This window comes from Macrosteles quadrilineatus, unplaced genomic scaffold (assembly GCF_028750875.1).
Source record: "Macrosteles quadrilineatus isolate MER2022 unplaced genomic scaffold, UCM_ALF_1.0 Scaffold_1__1_contigs__length_201487025, whole genome shotgun sequence".
NCBI lineage: Eukaryota > Metazoa > Arthropoda > Insecta > Hemiptera > Cicadellidae > Macrosteles > Macrosteles quadrilineatus.
Window position 1 is genome coordinate 160,399,880 of NW_026542594.1, and position 6,000 is coordinate 160,405,879.

Below are 6,000 nucleotides of genomic sequence, written 5' to 3' on the forward strand. Positions count from 1 at the left end.
CATTATGTTTTATATTGTATGCACTTTTAAAAGTAGGAGTACCTTCAATGTCTGTTTCTGTTTCACCTCTTTTATCATTAAATATTTTTCTCAAATACTTTTGTAAATCTGCAATTTCATATGAGCCAGTGGGTATTTTTATACCAGCTTGAGAACCCTCATTATCAACATAATAAAACTTATTACATCCCACTTCAACATTTGGAATTGAATTAAAAGTTTCAAAATTAATAAACCCTAAAACATATTCATGCTCATTTTCTAATTCAATCTTTGGGAAAATTTCACAACTCAAGACAGAACCTTTACCAGTTAATACGAATAGGTGTGACATGTCTACCTCTGTTGTCCTCTGTTGTCAGGTTGATGGATTAATAAAAACTAAGATAATTATTAAGTAATATTTAATTATATTCACAAAGAAACTTCAAACATAAATGTCCACAAATTTCAGTGTTATAGTTTTGTTCTCTGTTATCTAATATATAAAATTCTCGTGTCACAGTGTTTGTCTGCAAACTCCTCCTGAACGACTTCACGGATCGTAATGAAATTTGGTGTGTAAATTCTGTAGGTATGCGAATCGGACGTAAACTATTTCCCGTTTCGAAATTCTTAAAAGGGCTCCGCCCCAGTGGCTCTGGAGTTTCCCATGTTAACCTTATGAGAAATGGAATTAATGAATCTTAACAGCTGTTTCAATTAAACAAGTGGGTTCTGTTCTATGATGTTCAATAGCATTAAAGTTACAAGGATTACCAACAGGGTGCAGCACTATTATTTCTTTTACATATGACAACAGCTAATTTGCAACCAAAAGGTGAGTGAGCGTAGCGAACGAACTTCAACCAGGACGTGATTGAGCGATGCGAACGAGATCATCTTGAAAATTAAACGTAACGGTACTTTCTTTCCATCGGTCTGTCTTAGGGGAAACCTATAACTTAGGCGATACGAAGTTCGCCGGGTCAGCTAGTAATTATATAAAATTATACAATTTTTTAAATATTTAATAACTTCTAATGGTGGTTTTAAATTACCAAAACTATCGTAGTATTTAACTTGTAGTCCAGTCTTACGTAGAGCAACCCAATGGGTTCCAGGTCCATCATCCATGTCTAAATTAATGATAAGTGCTTCTTTTTCCCACGGAAACGTAGGTAGCTTGTCCTTGCTAAACACACCTCTAAAGTTCGGAATTTTCAATAATTAAGCTGATTTTTCAATGTCGAAGTTGCTCAGTGCGGTTGGTCTAAAAAAATTCTCATTCCTTGCTTGTATGGTCTCAAGTATAACCCCTTTCCTTTGTGAATTTGCACATCATTTACATTTTCCTTCTTAGCCTTTTGTACTTCATTTATAGCTTTATATACGGAAGCTGCTCCTCCAGCTAGACTTCCTATCACGGACAAGCCTGCGAATAATGGTAGTAGAAATGGAAGAGCACCTCCTGTCTTTGGGATTGGGATAATTCTAGGTTTCTTAATATCCTCCTTTCTACCACCCGTAACTGCCTTTCTAGCGGCTTTCAAAGCTGCAGGGACTAATACTTTTAATTCTTTAGTTTTGCTTTTCTTGAGAACATTTTTAGCCGCCATTATAGCATCCCTGAGATGTTTTTTCTTTTGCACTTTTACATTTTTCTTTCTGATATTTTTCACACAGTTGTTTGTGGATTTACTGCTTTTCACTCTCCTCATTCCTGCACCCAATTTTACCTTAGCCTTCATTGCGTTTGTAACAGCAAAAGCAGCTATTCTTTCACCCCTCTTAGCGTCTGGAGCTGACACTCTAGTCCAAGCTTTCTCTGCCAATAGCTTATCAGCTATATGTCGACTTTTTAGATCCTTACTCTGTGCGTAAGCAATATCGTGTTCCTTACAGTAATTGTCGAGCGGATTAATCCCCTCGTCTTTTCTTGCTAATCGTTTCTCTAACTTTGTGCCAGGCCCACAAAATCTATAACCAGGGATATGAGCTTCAAATGGTAGGTTATTAATCAATTTATTTACTAGACTACCTCCTCGTTTAAAGTCTAATACCATACTGACAATGATATCTCAGTTGCTGTTCAATTTATCCACCCTATCCCAGAAATCATCTTTATCATCATCCTCAGTCAATTTAGATGTTTTCAATTGTTTGATTTCTGATCTTAAATTATTTAGCTCACCCACCATCATATTAATTACGTCAGATATTGACTTACTTGATCTATCTCTTGACCTTGCACTTGCACCTGATGTTGGTGAAGGGTAGAATACTTGAAGTTTTTCATTGATACGGGAAATTTCAGAACTTATTTGGTTTTTGAAAATTGTCAGCTGTTTATTAATTACTGGTGCATTTTCATCATTATTTAAATTTACAATTAGTTTTATATTTGTCCCTTTTAAATCAATCACACCATTCTCGTCTGGCTTTATAAACCCTTTAATCAATTCCTTTATTATCACATTAACCAAGGTTGTATTATTACTTCTAACTGCTTCATCTACATACCCTTTATTTGCTGCATCATGTGTGTCTGTAGGCTTTTTAACATTCCGTATGTTTAAATTATTTATATTTATTTCTTTTTTATCATTAATATAGATGTATTTGCTTAACATCATATTAGCCTGCCTTAAATTAATTGGAGAATCATCATGTAAAGCTTCATTTGTATAAACCTTAAAATCTTTTAGATTTACTTAATCATTTTCCAGTTTTATAAACATATTGAGTTTTAGCGAATTTCCCATATAGGGAATAAGCTATTACCGTAGTACTCATGGTAAGACCTGGACCCGGGACCGATTTTTTTTTCGTTTTGAGGTCCCTAGAGGCCAAAAACACCATCCGTTCAAATTCATATATATATATATATTTATATATATATATATGTATATATATATATATATATATGTGTGTGTCCGTTAGCGCGATAACTCGAGCAAAAATGATCCGATTTTGATGAAATTCGGTACAAACGTGTAAACCTACGTTTATTCGAACGAGTTCGCAAACCAGCATGATCGGACCATAGGAACGGGGGTTTATGGGGGCTTTTATGGGGTAAAAATTGTTTTTTCCAATTTTTGACCCAAAAAACATAAAATTTTGCAATTTCTTTCCAAACTATTTTGTAGAGCTTAAAAAAACAAATAATTTAGTATATTGAAGCGTTATAATGCGCCTAATGGTTACGGAGAAAATTCCAAAAAATTGTTACTTTAAAATTCCCATGTTATTCTTATGGAGAATAAGTAAACTGTTGTAATTTGCTTGTTTATTAACATATTTTGCCCAAATTTGGAAAATGTTTTTATTCCTTACTAACTATTAACATTTTACATAAAAAACAGTTTTACCCTCCCTGTTGCAGCAAACCTACGTATGTGTTAAACTGATTCTATTTAAATAGGGAATAAAAGTGATATTTTTAAGGAGACATTTTAGTGTAAACCTAATCAGGCAAATGGAAATTCGCTTAGTCTGCAGGTTTGCTGCGGCGGGGGTATTTTACTAATAACATTATCCAGTTTTATGAGCTCCTTATCAAAATATGATTTACTTACAGCATGTAAACTGTCAATAGGATCTTTCATAATTTTAAAATTAATTAATTTATAGTTTTTACAATTAATTTCATTTGTACTAAATGTTAAACATTTCATGCTTATTTCTTCAGCAATATATTTTTCAATAAATTGTTTAGACACTACATCAGATAATTCCTCAGGCTCACTTATGTTTGTAATTTTTAACTTTCTAGCATTAAAGCTACCATTATTCTTTGTTAAACAGTTTGTTTCTAAAAATCCTAACGTCACTGCATCATCCTTACTAATAGGATTATATATATTTTCAATAATATTCTTTTTACAGTCAATAGTGTGTGTTTTAAAATTGAACCTAACACAATCTTCTAAACTTTTACTTATATTATTTTCTAGATATTTTTTAGTTACAGCACTAGTATCTGATTCGGGATCACCAACATTAGTTAACTTTCTTTTTTTCAAGTTAACCTCTTTTTCTTCTAAAATAAGACAGTTAGACTTTATATAGTTTACAGTTGCAGCATCATTAGAATCAATTGATTCTCCAACATTTGTAAGACGTTTGTTTTCAATGTCATAGTTATTATTAGATGTAAGCTTAAATCCTATACCAGGTAGACCTGGATTTGCCCTTTCTTTACTAGTGTAACCCAAATAACCTCCAAATTTGTCAATACTTAACTTCATTGTCACTTTAAAATCTCAACACTGACTAAAGTAAAATGACAAACCTCATTATAATAAATAAGAATTTCTTATCTTATCATTATTATTAAAATTATTTTTATTCCGTTATCTTAACTGATCTAAAAAATAAAACATTCGATTTTTTATTTCTCAGATACTGGATTATTTCATTTAATGACTTAAAAATAAAAGTATTTGAATTTTTTCCTTCTTTATTATTTATTAATCCAGAATAATATTTTTTGCTATAAAAATCAAAATGCTTTAGTTGATTGTTACTATCGAATGAATTGAATATAAAGGATCTACGAATATCATTTCTCCATTCTGGAAAATCAGCAACTACTAATCTATCCAAATGAAATGAAATGAAATGAAATGCTTTATTGTCGTTAAAACTGAGAACAAAGTTCATGACAATCGTCAAAAGAAAAAGAAAACAATCAAGATGGCAACTAAAACTAAAACTCTAAACCAAAGTACTCTTCATGTTTATACAGGCAAGCCTGGGTTAGAGTAGTCTTTAAAACATGTTTAAATTTTGAAACACACAGGTTTTTGATGGATGCAGGCAAGAAATTGTACATTTTAACACCTTGGTACTCAAAACTATTTTGAGTGGCTGTATACTTATGCCTTAGTGTAGACAGATTATCTTTAGATCTAGTACAATAGTTGTGAACATCAGATATCTTTTCAAAGTGAGAAATGTTTTCTTTTACATACAACAAACTTGCCAAAACATACAAGGATGGAAATGAGAGAATGTTAAGACCCACGAAAAGGGGCTTACAATGTGTTCTTCTATTCACACTACAAATTAATCTCACCGCTTTCTTTTGTAAAGTAAAAAGCAACCTGTCAGCATAAAAACTGTTGGCCCACAGTGAGGTACCATAGGACAAATAGCTATGAATGTGGCCATAATATATACAAATAAGGACATCATCTGAAACAGTGGACCTAAGTGCTCTTATCATAAATATGCCTTTTACAATTTTAGATGCTACAAAATCTACATGTGAGAACCACTTCAAGTTTGACTGTAAATGAAAACCCAAAAACTTCAGAGTGTTTACATCATTACTGTTACTGCTTAGACTAATAGTCAGGTCCTGAGTCTTATCAGCATTAAGACATAACTTGTTTGCATTACACCAGTCGTTAATAACAGCAGATTTTGTGTCCAATGTGTCTGTAACATCATTCAAAGAGTTACCCCGTACACACAAGGCCAAGTCATCAGCAAAAAGAAAGCTTTTTACAGATAAGTCATTAATATTACAAGGTAAGTCATTTATATACAGTATAAACAGGGTAGGGCCCAATATAGAGCCTTGGGGCACTCCGTGGGGTACTCGAACAGGGCTAGAATAAGTGCCATTTAGATAGACTTTTTGCCATCTGTCACTAAGATAAGATTGAAAAAACCTAACCAAAACAGCATCAAGGTTATAGCAAGAAAGCTTATTCACAAGGAGATCATGAGCCACTGTGTCAAAGGCCTTAGACATGTCGTACGATCTGAAAACTATACCACTTTTGGCCTCTAAACTTTGAAAGCAATTTGATATCAGTGCCTGGGTTGCTTGGACAGTGCTGTGTTTGGGCCTAAAGCCAAACTGACTACTTGCTAAAAGGTTACTATCCTCAAGATACTGAGAAAATCTACGATGTACGAGATGTTCCAAGACCTTCGACACTGCAGGGATAATAGATATAGGCCTATAGTTAGCAATAACATTTTTAGGCCCTTTTTTATGGACTG